The sequence below is a fragment of the Lissotriton vulgaris genome, chromosome 2_1 (genome assembly GCF_964263255.1).
Source record: "Lissotriton vulgaris chromosome 2_1, aLisVul1.2, whole genome shotgun sequence".
In the NCBI taxonomy this organism is placed as follows: Eukaryota; Metazoa; Chordata; class Amphibia; order Caudata; family Salamandridae; genus Lissotriton; species Lissotriton vulgaris.
The window spans coordinates 995,597,325-995,615,696 of record NC_141687.1 but is presented as its reverse complement, the minus strand read 5'-3'; the positions used below and the strand labels follow the sequence as shown (position 1 = coordinate 995,615,696).

The following is an 18,372-nucleotide window of genomic DNA, read 5'->3' as shown; positions in this document are numbered from 1 at the left end:
CTAGAGTTGTACGAGGCGTAATTAGCGAAGAGGATACTGCCGGTCAAGAGGCAGGAGACTTTTTCAAGGGTTTCCTCCCGTTTTGGGGACCTATGGTTAATAGTAGGAACCTGAGACATTTGACTCGAGTGGTAGAATCGACAGCTAATATTACTGCCAGTGCCCTTGGTAATATCACCACAGAACTTCAGGCGGAGAGACTTATGACATTACAAAACCGTATGGTTTTAGATGTTGTCCTAGCAGATCGTGGTGGGGTGTGTAAAGTGATCCATTCGAGCTGTTGCATTTTCATTCCAGATAATGCTCCTACTGTTTATCAAGCCATCTCGAAGTTGCATAAGATCTCTGAATCCATACACGTGGATGTAGGGGATTGGACGCTACTTGGTTGGTTTTGGGGCCTGGTGTCGGCTTGGGGTTGGAAGATTCTGACGATCATCGGGGTTGTGGTAGTGTTCCTGTTCACGTGTTGCCTTTGTGTGCAGTGTGGTCCTGCCTTATGTGGCCTCTGTGCTACAACGTGTATGAGACAACCATCTGTTACCAAGGGGACTCGATCGGACAGAGCTATGCTACAACGACATCTTGATGGTCTGATGAATATCGAATATGATTCCGACTAGTGCTTGCCTACATGAGGGCAAAAGGAGCGTCTGAGGTTCCGTGACAATTGTAAGTGGTGTTTTCGACTCGCACGAATATGGGCGAGTCTAGTATCTATGAACCGCAAATGACGAGTTTAGTAAATGTGCGCAGTTTCGCTGTGCTAACTTAAACCGTTCGTTCGTTACGTGGGTTTTTCATCTGTACCCACGGGTTCCATCTTAGATACGGCATCCATTTTGTCTCTTGCCCTCAAGTAGCCAGCGAACGGACGCTGTCCGCTTCGCGACCCTGGGACTCCCAAGCGGAAGACACATGTTCTTTGAAAGTGTCTTTATGACGAGGGGGTTGCTGCTGTAAGGCAGATGACGCCGCTCGAGGCTCATCTTGCCGCACGGACTTATTGTCTCAGCCGTGCATCTCATTAGGCACGTCCCTTTGATGCCTGTATCTCGTGCTTCTCGATACCTCCCCTTTTTACACCCTTTCCGATCTCCCTACTGTCTCCGTCTTCCTCTGCACCTGTCTTCGTTCCTATTTCGATCTACTTTACTGCTGATTGGAATTTGCTAATGGTGGGAAGATGGGTTTTTACAGTTGGGAACCGCCAAATGTTTCCGCACTTATGTTCCGGACCTTGTGTGTTTCAAAGTGACCAAAGCGACCCCTCTGAGAGCAACTTGTGGGAACCAGGTTGTAAACTATTGTGTATCATGTTATCCTATGGGTAAAAACTGTATAAAAGGAGCGATCCACAAATACAATTTGAAGCAGTCTCCCCGAACTACACTCGATGTACTTCCTGTGACTTCTGTGTTCCCTGCAGTAAATAAACCTTGACTCTTTGACGCCGAAGGAAGTGTCCCGTGTCTCTGTGACTTGTACGCCGGAGCAGGTTACCCACGAAGGTTTCAGGTGTTGTGCCCTGGCACCGCTGGGTCTAAAAGAACCCAGTCCTTCAGACCCTAAGACCACACTCAGAGGCACCCTCATCTATAGACCACCCGGACCCAGCACACAATTCACCGAAGACATCACTGACTTCATCAGCCCTCATGCCCTTCCCTCCGAGGACTACATCTTACTGGGAGACCTCAACTTCCACCTGGAAAAAAACAACGACAGCAACACCACCACCCTTCTAGACAACCTCGCCAATCTCGGACTCAAACAACTTGTCGACACCCCCACCCACCTTGCTGGGCACACTCTCGACCCAATCTTCACCTCCAGCAAGCACATCTCCTTTAATCACACCACAGCTCTCCATTGGACGGACCACAGCTGCGTTCACTTCAACTACAAAAAGACCACGACCCACAACCACCCACGACCTATTCCCCGGAGAAACTGGAATAGAATTTCCACTGAACAGCTCTTCACATCGCTTCACCAAAACCCTCCTGCAAAATCATCGAACCCAAACCAAGCAGCCACCAACCTCACACAATGGATCACCAACAGCGCTGACGAATTAGCACCCCTGAAAAACCATCGAATCAAACAAGGCAGCAAAAAAGCCCCCTGATTTAATGATGCCCTTAAGAAATCCAAGAAGATCTGTCGCTCCCTCGAGAAAGCCTGGCGTAAAACCCCAACCACTGACAACCTGACCACCTTCAAGAACGCCACCCGCAAACACCACCAACTGATCCGATCCACCAAGAAATCAGCATTCAAGAATCGACTCGACAACAACGCCCACAACAGCAAAGAACTATTCAACATCGTCAAAGAGTTTACCAACCCCTCCGCCGGCACCAACGACATCACTCCATCCCAAGACCTCTGCGACTCTCTAGCCTTGTTCTTCCACAACAAAATCGCCGACATACATAACAGCTTTGGAGACCAGCCCACCCCACCAACCTCCGAACCAAAACCCCCCTCCAACAACCTTTACGCCTGGAACCCAATCACCACTGAAGACACTATCCGCCTGATGAACACCATTCACTCAGGATCGGCAACCGACCCATGTCCCCACCACATTTTCAACAAAGCAGACTCCATTATCGCACCCCATCTCCGAGACGTCATCAACAGCTCCCTTAACTCCGCCACATTCCCGGAAAGCTGGAAACACGCCGAACTCAGCGCCCTCTTGAAGAAACCTACAGCGGACCCCACCAAACTTAAAAACTACCGCCCCATTTCGCTCCTCCCTTTCCCTGCCAAAGTCATTGAGAAAGCCGTCAACAGTCAACTCGCCGCCTTCCTCGAATCCAACAAATCCCTCGACCCTTCACAGTCCGGCTTCCGAGCCAAACACAGCACCGAGACAGCCCTCATCGCAGCAACAGATGACATTCGAACTCTACTGGACAACAGAGAAACTGCTGCCCTCATCCTACTCAACCTCTCCGCAGCCTTCGACACGGTCTGTCATAGCACCCTCATACAGCGCCTCAGCAACGTCGGAATACAAGGAAAAGCATTAGACTGGATAATCTCGTTCCTCACCAGAAGAACCCAGAGAGAACCCCCTTTCAGATCAGAGGCCACCGAAGTCATCTGCGACGTACCCCAAGGATCCTCACTCAGTCCCACCCTCTTCAACGTATCCATGAGTCCCCTCGCATCCATCGCGCGCAAACATAACCTCAACATTATCTCCTACGCAGATGACAATCAGCTGATCCTATCCCTCACCAAAGACCCAAACACCGCCAAAACCAACCTACACGAAGGGATGAAAGAAGTAGCCGAGTGGATGAAGAATAGCCGTCTAAAACTTAACTCAGACAAAATGGAAGTCCTCATCTTAGGATCATCCCCCTCCGCCTGGGATGACTTATGGTGGCCACCGGCCCTGGGAACCGCACCCATACCAACAGACCACGCACGTAACCTGGGCTTCATCCTAGACTCCTCCCTCTCAATGACAAGACAAGTCAACGCTGTCTCATCATCATGCTTCAACATCCTACGAATGCTCAACAAACTCTTCTGTTGGATCCCCACCGAAACAAGAAAGACGGTCACCCATGCACTGGTTACAAGCCGACTAGACTACGGAAACACCCTACATGCCGGAACCACAGCCAAACTACAGAAAAAACTCCAACGCATCCAAAACGCCTCAGCCAGACTCATCCTAGACATTCCCCGCCAAGCTCACATTTCCGGTTACCTGAGAGACCTCCACTGGCTTCCCGTCAACAAGAGAATAACCTTCCGCCTCCTCACCCACGCACACAAAGCCCTCAACGACCTAGGACCCGAATACCTCAACACGTGCCTGTCCTTCTACACCCCCACCCGCCAACTTCGATCGTCCAATCAAGCCCTCGCCGCAATTCAACGCATCCAAAGATCCACCATGGGAGGAAGATCCTTCTCCTACTTAGCGGCCAAGACCTGGAATTCCCTCCCCACCCACCTCCGCCTCACACAGAACCACCTCTCCTTCAGGAAACAACTTAAAACTTGGATATTTGATAAGTAAAGCACACCCCCTCCCTCAAGCGCCTTGAGATCCTCTGGGCGAGTAGTGCGCTATATAAATTCAAACTTGAACTTGACTTGAGTACTCTACTGTTTGACATGCCATTCCACTGTACAATGTGCTGCTCCAGTCTACAATACTTGACTCCACTATATGAGACACCAAGCCACTATGTAATACTTTACTACACAGTACAATACACTACTACACCCTTTCCCACTCCACTGTATTCCAATATACCATTCTCCACTTTATGACCATAGACTTTACAACCCTCTCCTCCACTGTACTTTACGACACTCCACATAAAAATTCTCAACTTGCGACACTGGATGCACAATTTGAAACACATTTTTATTAAAACAATTACACACAAAAAATTGAAATTCAATTTAAAAACCATATGTTAAAGCTTAGATATAGTTAGAAAAACATACTTTCCCTATACAAACCAGGTTTAGATGACACAAACTTTAAAAATTCTAAAGTAATAGTTATAAATTTCATTTACACTTTAACCACCACACTCAACTTGTTATAAGTAGCGGACATTGTTAGATACTTTTTCAACTCCCTAACAAGAGACACAGAGGAGTGTGTTGCCATCTAATATCAGTTTTTATTGCTCTAAGTGTAAGTAGTTTCTTCTTGAGTTTTTTAATTAAGTTTCAAGAGAGGGTGAGCTGTGTTTTGTGTCATTATTTTGGCTATTCGGTATTGATGTGGTAGATAGTCAGCGTAAAGGTGATGTGGTGTTGGAACATTAAGACTCTTCTTTTGATAGCCAGAGTGGAGATGTGGAATGGAGTCTTACAAATGCAAGGAGATACAGAAACTTGGAGGCTTTAGTCATGTTTCTGGGCCTCCAGCACTGTGCTGCATCTCCCACTGTGAGAAAGTTGATTATTTGTTGGGGTTGATGTTAGTCCACCACAGAAAATAATGGCATTATTCTTGTTATGTCCAGTAAAGGTTTCAGTAATTTAAACCTGAACTCACACCATGGTATCTTTGGCACAGAGCCGACAGGCTTAACTTAAGAAAATGTGTAAAGCATTTAGAAGAACCAAAAGAGTTAAACAGTCAGAAAACACAAAACAATAAAAAATCTCACTACAATTTGAACAAATAGAGAATATTATTATGAACAAAATGACATCAAGATAACAAAAATCCAATAAGGGGAACTGGAGGTATGATTTTTAATTTTTTTTAATGAAAATAGCACCAAAAGGTGAAAAGCGCCAGCCGTGAGCAACTTGTTGCGCAAGACTTTCGCAACGCCAAAAGTTAAGGTCAACTGCAATGGAGCATGGGTGGGATACGAGGCAGAGGTAGGCCTCGGTCACAGAGTTACCTGCAAAGTTAGAAATGTTTCTGCTGAAAAGGTGGGTGTCGACGAGTCGGCAGCATGGCAAGCTGCAAGCTGTGCCCTAGTTGGGGATTCAACGACCCCGGGTTGCTCAAGAGCAAAGTTCTGGTGCAGTAACTGACAAAGGTGGGAAAATCCAGAGTGGGAGAAGTCCGGCGCCTGTGCAGAGGAAGGTCTCACTATCGATCGGAGTCTCTCTCGGGCAAGCCATCTACATTTGAACGTAGAAACTCTTGAGGAAGTCAGACCACCTTCAGACCAGCATGTTGAAACCTACTGTTGATTTAACATCGATGGTGACCCAGGTCTCCCACCAGTTCTTCAGGGGAAACGTTGGCTAAAAGTTTCTAAATCCCATATTTTGCCTTTTGGGCAAGAAGAGTACACTCTTTAACAACAGCCATGGATTTCAGAATCGCAGGAATAGTACTTGGGGGTCAGGACTCCCTCAAGCAGAAGTCACCAGCAGAGTCCGTGGCAGGTCCAATTGGAACTGGTCAGTGAGCTCTTCCGGAAGGTGCACTTCTCGCAGCTTTTGCATCCACATAGCTTACCAGGAGGTCAGCCAACTAAACCTTGGAGTGCACTTCTTTGTCCTGGATACAAGTGGGAGTAGGTCTAGCCCATATGGCTCTCCTCACAGGTCACAAAAGCCAGTGCTGCCCTTCTTCTGTGGTCCACAGGTCCAGCAGAGTTCTGAAAAAGGTGCCCAGGGGTAACACATTTATGCTTGACACAAGCCTGTATGTGGGAGTGACTCCTAGCCTCGTCCTGACCAATAGGTAAAACGTTCCCAGGGATAATCCTACCCACTTTTACTGCGATTCCAGTGTGCCCTACTTTAACCCCTTGTATGCTCATGACGGAGCCGCTCCGTCATGAGCCGCGGTTGCTCTGTGCTCATGACGGAGCGGTTCCGTCATGGCCCTGCCGCCGCGCCTGCGCGGCGCGTTCTATTAAGCGGGCGGGGCCATGACGGAACTGCTCTGTCATGAGCACAGCGCAACTGCGGCTCGTGACGGAGCGGCTCCGTCATGAGCATGCGAGCGCCTCTCGCCCCCCCCCCCTAGCGCTGCGGCGGAATTGCCGCCGTAGCGAAGGGGTTAAACAATCAGAGTGCCCCTCTCTACCTAAAACCAAGTTGGCAAAACTTTTCATCCCCTGTGCATAGCTCCCTCCACTATATTATTTGCATGCATTCCCAACATGTGCTGGGAATGTCAAGAATTTGGTAAATCCCTACTGGCTGTCTAAACGTACAGGCACCTAAACAAACTGAGGGTCTCACCTAAAGATAAGACATGCATGATCACCACAGGATGAGAGCGCACAAAAGTTATTAAAGGATGGCAAATGGAACAAAATCAGGTAAAATTGGTATAGTTAGGCGATTGGTCCCTGGTTCTGAAAGAAAGTTACTATTGTTCGTTGTTGAGGTTTGTAGATGAAGATCTGTGGTAGCAACATCTCTGCTTTGAGGTCTGTTGGGAAAGGCTAGCCTTTACTCCTTGCATTCATTTCTCCTCGTCAGTAACCAGAGGCTTTACTGCTAATGGACTGAGATGTGATGCTGAAAACTAAGGGTAAAATGAGGCGGGATGGGCAGGAAAACGTTGAGCTTTCCTTAATTCGTGTGTGGCTATGTTACCAAGTTAACAGTCTCCCTTGACAAAGATGTGTAATGAACCATAACTGAAGTAAAAGAGTGAAACACACGCTTAGTAATATATCCCCATTAATCGTAATTACGTGGGCTAGGAAACACCTTGAAAAAGCAGAACTTCCAAAACAAAGGATAAAGGGCCATATGTATCAAGCCCAAATGCGTTCGCAAACGCCGAAATTCTGCGAATTTCGGCGTTTGCGAACGCATTTTCGGTAAATGGTATGTATCACACAAATCTGCATGCAAAATAAGGAATAGCAAAATTTGCAATTCCTTATTTTGCGATTGCATTTAAGGAATCGCAAATTTTGCGATTCCTTAAATGCAATGTAAGAAGCACAAAAAAGTGCAATTTTGCCTTAAGGAATCGCAAATTACCACCAACGTCAGGTTGGTGGTAATTTGCGATTTCTTTGAAAAATGCACATTTTTGCATTTCAAAGTGCCATGTGACATACATACATGCCCTTAGGGCATGTATGTGTGCCATATGTGCACCCATGCATATTTCAGGGGTGCAACAGGGTGTCCTTTGGACACCCCTGCACCCTTGAAATTATTCTCAATTTGCGATTCTAAAATTGCGAATCCCAAATTGAGAATACCTTCCCATTCATTCCTATGGGCCTCCTGGCCCATAGCAATGAATGGGAAAATATTCCTTAATTGTGATTCGCAATTTGCTAATCGCAATTGGGGAATTTTAAGAAATCACACAAAAAAATGTGATTTTGTACATACATACCTATTTGCGATTCTCAAATAGCGATTTCTTAAAAATCGCTATTTGAGAATCGCAAATCAGGTTGAGGATACATATGGCCCAGTCCAGGAGGGATTCTAACTCATTTGTAGGACACTGACATCAAAAGGGGTCCAATATGATTAGTTAAACCTCACAAAAGACGTTTAAGCACATTTAGAAACCAACTATATTATTTTGAAATCGTCTGGACATAAACCAACTAAGAGGCGAAAATAACAAAAAATCTAGCCATGCCTTGTGTTTTTTTGCATGCGTAATTAATAGATAATCGAGAAGAAATCAGAATACAGCAACGCAATATGTTTACCAACCCATTTTGAACCGAAAGGTGTGCACCATATGTTAAACTAACAGCTGCACTTTGGGTTGGTAGCTATATATTAAATGAAAAATATGCAAGTTTCCGCCATTATACTACCTATATAAAGAGACCATAGATCTGTTCATCAAAGGAAGATTATTGACGCATGTGACCACATTATGGATAAGTACAACTTCTCGATTCAAACGCACAATGTTGAAGAAGTCGAACATCAAGTTTTCACTCACAACAGAAGTTCCAGTGCAGACATTCTTTGATACCGTGCATAGCATCACAATTCACTTGTGGATTATACAATTTGAGACTGAGATCTGAACGCCTGATATGACTGTGAATATTCAGAATCTCCCATCCAAACACTGGCGTTTTAGAGTAACAATAACAAATTAAAGTGCCTTCAAGCATAAAACATCTTTCAACAAACAGGGAAGGTCAAATACGATCAATATATGATGTCTTATATTATGTATTCAATTAAGAGATTATTATTTGATGAATCCGGGCTTTTTTTTGCTTTGGAGGCTGCAATCTAAAATGCTGTTTTAGTATGGCTTACATCTGATCATTATATAACATAACATGCCTAGAAGTCTGAATTACATAATAACAGTTAAATAGATGCTATGTGTATGGTCTCTGGCCGTCATCCCCTGCTGATCAACGTCATCCTGGGCCTATTGCACTGGGGTTGTAGGAATCGTGAGGTTCTTCGAGAAGATGGAGCAATAATTACACAAAACTGCACAAACATCCTGTGTTTTTGCTAATTTATAAACAGTTGGTATTGTTTTAAACCGCTCAAGAATCGCACTGGTGCTTGGATAAATGTACATAAAAGGAACAGGCTACCCATATCCAAGGCCTCTGGCTCTATTTTCAGATGAAGGAACAAATTACTTAGCACTGGCCCAAAAATGTGTGTGTTTTTTTGGATTGGCTGTAGGTAAACATAGACTGGCTGACCTTCAGTTCTAAAAACAAGCACGAGGTAGGGCATCCTGTGTACATGTGAAATTTCCATAGGTGCGCCGTGTACATAGGTATATATAACTGAGGGCAGGCTGAATGAGGTGTGATGAATGGGAACAGAGGACAAAAAAAGCAATATGAAACAGGAGGCCAACACCCCTGCACAAAGTCAGCGCTGTAGGTCTCGGGTGTCTACAGGAGAGACTCATCAGCATAACCACCAGAAAAAGAGCATGCAATCCTCGCGACGGAGCCCTTTCCGAGGCGGTGTGGGATCGGTCACATATCACTGCAGCTTCTACAAGCCATGGCCTCGCCTGTATAATACAAGGAGGCACCTTCTGCGGTGCTAGGGCCGAGGAATGGTGTGAAGACTATAGGGTGATGCGCTGTAACCTGTAACCTAAATTCATTATGCAACGCGCCCTAAATGCATCTCACAATACAAAGATATGAAGGATGCTGGCAGGCTCCATCAAATTCTTTTCAATGAGAAAATGCACGTACGGTAAGAGAATGCACCATATAACGTTGCGATCCCTTTGGGTGTGCCATAGCTTGACAATTATTATTTTTGTGTGGTGAGGTGTCTACCTCCCTCCCCAGCTGTGGATCAACGAATCTCGACATCATGGATAAGGTAGAGCTGCACCCACCTACACAGCCGCCACTGCATCCAGCTTCACTATGCCGAATTACACCCACAGATGTAGAATATTTACCGTTATCTTGTCTTGCTATACGAACCTGCCACCCACCCTAGGAATGGAGGAGGGATGCGCACCACCATCCCAGTGATGGGGAACACCCCGCTCGCTTGGAGACAGAGGGAGAACGCAGTATCCAGGCAGCACTTACACCATTAGCCAGTCTCGTGTCGTCTCGGCGATCTTCTCGGCTCCCGGGTACTCCCTGAGTGCGCGGCGGAGGTGCTGGTACTATCCCTTGGCGCTCCTCCTTGCGGCTTGGTCTCCGGGCTGCTCTCTCGCCGCCGCGTCTCTCCCTCTCCTCTGGCGCCAGCCTCCCTCCCCAGTCTCTAGCTACTCCACCCCCAGATGTTGACAGTCAGCTGCGAGCAGAGATTGGACGCAGCGGGGACGCGCGCGCGCTCCCGACACCTCCCTTGCCTCTGCAGGTACAAAAAAAAAAAAAAAAAAAGATACCCGCAGACATAGAAGACGGGCAATGAGAACGGGAAACTGATAAAGCCTCCCTACCCGATCCCCGGGCTTGGCCTAACCGCCATACTGGGAAGTGGCTTTTCGCTTCAGCTTCACGGTTTAAGGACCATTGCTATCAATGAAAACGAACAGAACATCTATTGTCATTGAAAATTAAAATTTGTCGCAAATATTTTCAACATTAGTTTTTACATTATTGTGTAAACACTGACATGTTTCCAATATGCTTAGAATACATTATGAACGCAGGGAATTTTCAACCAAAGTGAAACCATATCTAGCAATCAAACTTTAATGCACGTGTTCTTTTACGTTAGGCAATTGTAAATACTAAAATGATAAAAGTCCAACATGGCTGAAGTCCGTGACGGGCACATCAGATGTGACTGTGCGCCTTCCTCCCTCAATTTTTCATAGTAGAAGCATTTCATCTCCCTGCCTGACGTTGAGTGGAAACAATAGTGGCGCCCCATACCATGGAAAGGGGTGATATACAGAAGCATAATATTCGCCCAACAACATGGCCATCCGGTTCTGCAACGGGGTTCTACATCCATAGACATCTGATCTGAAGCGTCTGTCCGCACTAGGCGCGCTCTCTCAGCGAGCAGGTGCAGGGCGTCGGCGGGAGGTGGCGGGGAACTTTCTGGAGCGACTGAGAAGAGGGAACCCGCTGTGACGTAGCCTACTTGCATTACGATGCTGTGCGTCACACCCTGCCTGCCCCCAAAGGCGCTACCCTGGCTGCAGCACCAACACCATGGACAGCGGCTGCCTCGCCTATGCTGGAGAGAGCGTGCGAGGCTGGACAGGAACTGTTCACCCACGCTGGTGCTGTAGGGAACAGGAACGCGAGTCTGGCTGAATTCGTAAAACGTACACGAAGACATTCTAGGGCTAAAACATTGTTTACAATTTTACCAAGCGTGGTAAATTGTTCAGATGTTTTTTCCACACAGCATGTGTTTCACTTTCTCGACCAGTATTCTTATGTCTAGTCCGATAAAACAGGTGGGAAAAATAGTGGATGTTGGTACAGTAGCGTGGTATTGGGGCCAAAATTAAATAATATGATTCAGTCTTTTGAATTTGCCATCACTTACAGGGTCAAGCCCTGTTTCCGCGCTGAAATCTTCTCACCAGGTGATGAACCTTTGATATGTATTTTGAATCCGAAGCTGTTTCATCATCCTAAATCAGAATTGCATTAGCAGTTTAAAGTTCAGTCAATAATGAGAGTTTAGAATAGTTTCTAAACCTCTATTCTCATTAACAGATTAGTACATTTTCTTTTCCTTTCTTCATTCAAATTAGTCAAATAATCAAGTAAGTTCACAGAAATCTCTTAAAAAGGTTTGGTTAGAACCAATAAACAAATTGGGCATCAAGCACATTTCATAAAGGACTAAACCCCTACTCTAAAGAACAGAATCAGGATTTTAAAGTAGGGGGACAAATGAAGAGTTTAAATTAAAAGGAAATGAGTGAGATCGAGGAGCATAAATCTCAAAGCCAAATCAAAGCAGCAGTACTTCCCATAAAGAGGAGCTCTTGAAACTCAGCTGAGTCTCAGTAATATGAGCAAATGACCATACTGTTGCAGTAGCATTCGGTAAATTAAAGCATCAAAATTAGTAAGGATGACCAGAAGCAGCAGTAGCCACACCTGTGAGCTTAGGGCAAGGGAATAGGAGAAAAAGCCTAGTGATCAGCTACTTACTAACTGGAAACACACACCAATATAAATGTCATGAATACATATTGCAAACATTGTAGCAGGCTTCCTCTCTGGACCAATCAACTGTCTGCACTCGTCGAGGAGCAGGGTCAGCTTCTTCCTTTCCCACAAAATAACATGAAGCTTGTACATTTTTATCATGTTAGCTACAGATATTCTTGCTTTGTTACATTTTGGAAACATAAGCCTCTGTTCCCATTGGCATTTGAAGACAGATCTGCCTTCTAGATTTAAAATGTTTCACTGCAAGAGCAATGAACTATACTAACTAGAAGAGACGTCCGTTTGCGAAGTCACTGTTAGGTTATGCATTTCATTTAACACAAAGAAGAATTAGTATTTAAAATGTAAAACTATTCTATTCAAGCATTTTGAGAGGCATGAGATAATAGGCTGTCCTTGTTATTTAGAAATAAAATGTTGCGTAGAAAAAAAGTAATACATTTGTTAAATTGGAATATTCTGCAGTCATGTTGAGCATTTCTAAGCATGTCATTTTTACATTGTGCAAATTCCAGCAATATTAGGATCACTTTTAGTTAAAAAGAAACTGGCTACTTAGCGTTTTCTATAATCTATACAAATAGCTATGACTATCTATTACAGTTTGGCACATTTTAAATGCGTGTCATTTCAGCTTTGAATTTTACATTAATCATTGCACATTTAGCTGCTAAATTAGACAATTTGTGTTTCAATTATTAGACCTCATCAATCCCGCTTCTGATGGAAATTTTAGCCATCAACTATTTTGATTTCACTTGTGTGCTTTGCTCAAAGTTTACTTTCATCATCAGTTGAATCCTGTCTCATTCGTTTTCGACTTTGAAATTTCAATGATTTCCTGTAATCGTCATTCATAATATTGTTTGACGTTATTTATTTTTCAATCTTTGAATTCTTTCCCTGTCCCTTCTCTTGTTTAAATATTATCTACAGCCCTTGGATAAAACAAATAAGCAAAACAAACAAAGCCCCATTATTAGTATTGGCATTAGTAGAGCTTCCAAAATACATTTTCCTGCTGTTGTAATCCAATTTCTAATGGCATGAATCCCTTTCCCCAAATTGTAAAAAATACTAGCTGTAATAGTAATGAGAGGACATCCACTGCTACAACCAACCAAACCAACAGCCCCCCTCTACTCCAATAACCCAGTAGACAATGACAGCCAAATAAGCAACGGGCAGGGGCAGATGCCTCCACACGCACATAAGCCACTAAAGATAACCTCCCCCCCAGATATAAACCTTCCACAGGCCTCAACTCCATACCTTTTTAATCCTTGCAAGCATTCCCGAACTTGGAAGGAACCAACACGAATCACTTCAGAAACTTAAGAACAAATGCATACACTGGCTTGCTAATCACAGGCACTTCCGGTACGATCATGTGGGAGAGATTTTAACGACACGTAGAGTGAAATGGATAGGTTGGAGGCCCAAGGACTTGCATGGGGACTGCATAGTGATTCATTTTAGAAATCCCTTGGTGGCCCAAGAAATTTTAAGCAGAGAGGATGAGAGACAAACTGGCACTACCCAAGTTCTTCCACTGGGTTACTTCTATCCCCTTAACAGGGCCCACCAATATACAAGGCACTATGGGCAGGGTTGGAGATATGATACCAACAACTTTGACACAGCTCGCCCGGACCATTACTGGCCCAGGCAACCTATTTTTAATATTCCTACAGAAAATAGATATAGTAGCCTAGAAGGAGTAGATTGACTTGAGGACCAGGACCCCAACACTAAAGTCCAACTGGGGTCCCCTCTAATGGCAATTAAGACCTGGGTTATTGACCTAGGACCTTGCCACTTTTAATATTCCTGCATCATCAGGGGGAAAAGGGAGACCATTGGGAGAGCTAAGCACATGGGTGGGAGCCCATCTAGGCTGTACAGCTAAACAGATTGACTCAGCGTCAAACAATATTCTGTGTGTCATTTTGCATTTCCCCCCAAAGATCTCTATAGCCCTCCTAAATGTGTATTCCAGACCAGTCAGCCAGGGTAAGGAGTCAAAAATACTTGAGGATCTAAAGACTTTTCTAGATACCATCGCAGACAATCACATGGTGATTATAGGAGGGGACTTTAATTTTCAGTTCGAGCCACTCGAGGGCATGCTTCAGGACAGCCTTCATGATGAAGACAAATATTGGGCTATCCCGGAGACTAGGTGCCCACCAGTCAAAAAATTGTCCCCTCTGGTGATGCAGATGAACTGCCTTGCTCTAAAACATTCTTTAAGAGCTTGTAATGGCAAAACACCGTCTGATTAATCTAATAATTACACTTTCTCTAGAAATGAGCAAGGTTCCTTATTGGACTATATTTTAATTGACTCCAAATCCTGGCACAGGCTAATCGACTTTAAAGTCATACCACGGTTCGACAGTGACCATAATGCTCTTGTATTAAAATTCAACAAGCTTAATCCCAGGAGTGTCACAGGCATATATACCCCCACTGATGATAGGCTGACCCTTTCAAACTGTAGGAGAAGAGTGCGATGGTAAGACATAAGCCAGTCCCAAGATAGACTAGGCTCTCTGTATGAAGCCATCATTCCAGTGCTTATGACCGCAATTAATTCTGTACCTACCAATGGGGTCAGAATGGATCCTCAGACGTTCACCCATAACCATAGCAAGCTAAGAGAAGTCACATTAGATTTTTTTAACCCTCAAAACCTATCAGGCCAAATTGGAAGCACCCCCACTCTTGGTATAACCACCATTGCCGTAAAACTAAAACAACCCTGATATTGTCTATCAAGGCCAATGACTGTTCTGTAATTAAAACATCTAGGGCGGCCTACAAGGCCGCTATCACCAATGCAAAAAAAGGGTGGGAGGGAGACAAGTGGGACACCCTGAGAAGCTCTGTGGGTACCCAGATTATGAGGACCTTCTAGAAAGCTGTTAACACAGGTAGCTCCGGGGCCAAAACACCGATAGAGCCGATTCTGGAGGCAGATGTTTAGCGGGACCATTTTGAGTCCCTCTACTCAAGGGGGTAGACACTGGACGATGTGGTTGCCAAGGGTTGCTCTGTGGGGACCGATCATCTGATCGTAACAAAGCATACTAATGGAATTGAAGACGACACCCCCATTATAACCCTAAATGAGATAACTGGCGCTCTCTCTGAAATAGCTCCAGGTAAAGCCCCTGGATTAGACAATATCCCTGGAGATCTATTTCGCAGTGAACCAACTGTGTGGACACCATGCCTCTGGGTGTTATTTAATGCCATACTCCAAGGTATGAAGATTCCTGCCAGTTGGGCTGGGGCTGAAATAATCCCCATTTAAAAAAAAGGGCTCACCATTAGTGCCAGCAAATTATAGGCCGATTAGCCTCATAGATATTACCCAAAAAATCTTTGCTCATGTGCGTCTGCTCCGTCTGCAGAGCTGGATGGAGGGACATAAGATACTCACCCCCTTACAGGCAGGGTTTAGAGAAAAAATGTCCACATTGGACCAAAACCTCAGGCTACAAATATTACATTGGAAGACCGTGTGTTTGGAGGGTGGCAGCGTCTAACTAAAATTTGTAGACCTGAGGTCAGCTTTCGACCTGGTCCCAAAGGAAAAGCTGTGGGCAGTCTTTCATGAGATGGGGGTTCCAACGTATCAATCCCAAGTTATAAAGCTGCTGCATGAAGAAAATTGTGCCCAAATTAGGTTTGGCAAGGAGGGAAAGCTCACAGCCCCCATCCCTATAAACCGAGGAGTCCGACAGGGATGCGTGCTTGCCCCTACTCTTTTTAGCCTTTATATAAATGGCTTCGTTAACTTTCTGCTTACAGAGAAAGACCTAGATGTCCCTAAGTTAGCATTACGCAAAATCTCAGCAATGATGTTTGCTGATGATATCCTACTAGTATCTAAATCACCTATGGGGATACAGAGGGTACTAAATAGATTTGACGCATTTTGTAGGGAAAGAGGACTCAAAATCAATCTTCAGAAAACTAAATTTATGGCTTTCAACACCACCAAAAGTACCCGAACAAATCCATCTTTAAATGGTAAACCCCTAGCGAGAGTATCCTCTTTCAACTATCTCAACATCACCACTATGGATTGGAGGCCCATATCAAAAAAATCAACCCTGAAACTGGCGCAATCTCAGGGGGCCTAATGAAGGTTTTTCGTAAATCTAGCCACAAACGTGTGAGCCCTGCCATCGAAAAATTACAAGGTCCAAGCCAGGGGAGGGACATTATACGGCGCAGAATTGTGGGGACACCATAGCCCTGAGAGCCTCACCCAGACAGAAAACAACTTCCTCAGGCAGCTGTTCAACCTCCCACGGAGTTCCACTCTCACGTCGCTCCGACTAGACCTGGGAGTAAGGGCTATCGCCGATGAATGCAACCTCAGACCCCTCCTATATTGGCGGTGCTGGTGAGTTACTCCAGAATTTGCTGAATATAGTTAAGAACTAAAAGAAGTGATAGATTTATTGGGAGCGGGCAATCTACCATGGCTCTCGTACATACAGCACATGACAGCCAGCTTGGGAAGGGGTGAACTCTGGGGTGACGCGGAAGTTGCCTGCGCCTCAATCTCTAGGAAATCACAAAAGGACTATTATGGGGAGTTTAAACTAGCCCGACTCCAAAGTTAACCCCCTAGCAGGCAAGCTGACCACAGCCTTTCCAGAAACTAAGGATAGATACAGCCTTGAGCCGGCATTGAATGACATCAAGCTTTATCTACAATTCAGACAAGGGGTCTTGCCACTTCGCTCCTTTACACATACATGGGGGGGGCTCGCAAGTTTTAAACTGCCCAGCATGCGACTGCCCTACAGAATCAGTCCACCATGTGTTTTTTAATTGCCCCAGTTATTACAAAGCAAGAAAACAATGGTTGGTACAGATTTGTAGAAACTTAGAAAGTAGGCACTGCTGTGAGGCTTTTAGGATACTGAAACACAACTCTAGTATCCCGATAGTACATTCAGTAGCAGGTTTCCTATTTTCTATGTGATGCACCTGCAGAGCACTTTTAAAACCTCCGTAATAAGCACAGTCCACAGCTCTGCACAAATGAAATGGGGCTCCTCCAAGGGTCCTCTACCCTCACCACTTATCTGAGAACATCCTGCATCCGCATACTCTACTCATATCTTGGATCTATTGTCTATTGGCTAGCTGTATTCAAGTTTTGTATGTAGTAACTGTGATCTTGCTCTGGGAAAAATGGACTTGTTACTTATTTATCTATTTTGCACAATGCACTTTTAAATGCCAGTACTGTCTCCATTTTCGATTAATTTACTGCCATATTTGATGTGATTGCCCCTCTGGTGAAGTAGCCTGAATAGAGAGCACCACAAACTTGTGGCAGGCCATACTCACCTATAAACTTGTGTCAGGCAATGCCCACTCCTGTTTTATTCTACTGTTTTATCATATGTATTAAACTTTCCTCGCAGTTTTAAATGTATCTTTTCAAAGTAAATGAATTGTATGCATCGTTAAATGTACTTTTAAGGTCCTACTGACCGAAATAAAGTTTTTACTGACTAGCTATTTCGCACTCTTCTAATTCAGGGTTTACGTCTGAAATATTCCTTGCAAATTCTTCTATTTTCATGCTCTCTACAGGTATGAGGGAGCAGCAATGGGTTAATTTAAGTATCTTGCAGACTCCGCCTTTTTCTGCGAGGAAAATGTCTAATGCTAAGCGATCCTGCAATAACATTGATTTTATGGCTGCAAGCTCATTGTTTACTACTGATAAAGCTCTAGAAGTATTGGTTGTTGACAACAGTTGACAGTCTTCTAATCTTTTGATAATTTAATATGACTCCTATAGGTGGAATGATTGCACCAAATTTGTCTCCCACTTCCATTTTCTGCACTAAGTGTATGTCTGTGTGCTAGTGCTATTGTTAATGCATCTATACTCTTCACCTGATACATTTTGGGAAATAGCACAGCTGAATAGCAAATACCCCCTCCCCCACCGAGTCAACAGGCAGCAGAAAATAAGCATTAAACTCCTGGAACTGCAGATGGGAGGATCACAGGGATTATCTGGCAGGGTTAAAACCCATAATGGGTTTAAGCAGGGCTGTGTGCTGGCACCCCTAATGTTGTCTCAATATATTTTTGATATTCCCTGTATTTGAAACCGAGTGAGAGGGGATCCCCTAGGATTGGTATAATGTCTATTGGCTCTTTATTATATGCTGCGGATGTTGCAATTTTTGACGTAATGCCTATTCGTCTGCATCGTCACTTGGAAGCTCTGGCCAAAGCCCACTTCCTGAAGATC

General features: G+C 44.7%; 1 protein-coding gene across 1 annotated transcript in view; it reads right to left on the bottom strand.

Annotated features, from left to right (window-relative positions):
* LOC147731524 (sodium channel protein type 2 subunit alpha-like) overlaps positions 1-10,182 on the bottom strand; it is a 662,760-nt gene extending 652,578 nt beyond the window's left edge. The window contains exon 1 of the mRNA XM_086956588.1: positions 10,008-10,182. The gene's annotated coding sequence lies outside the window, so the exon portion shown is untranslated. The remainder of the gene's footprint in view (positions 1-10,007) is intronic.
* Between the last annotated feature and the right edge of the window lie 8,190 nt (positions 10,183-18,372).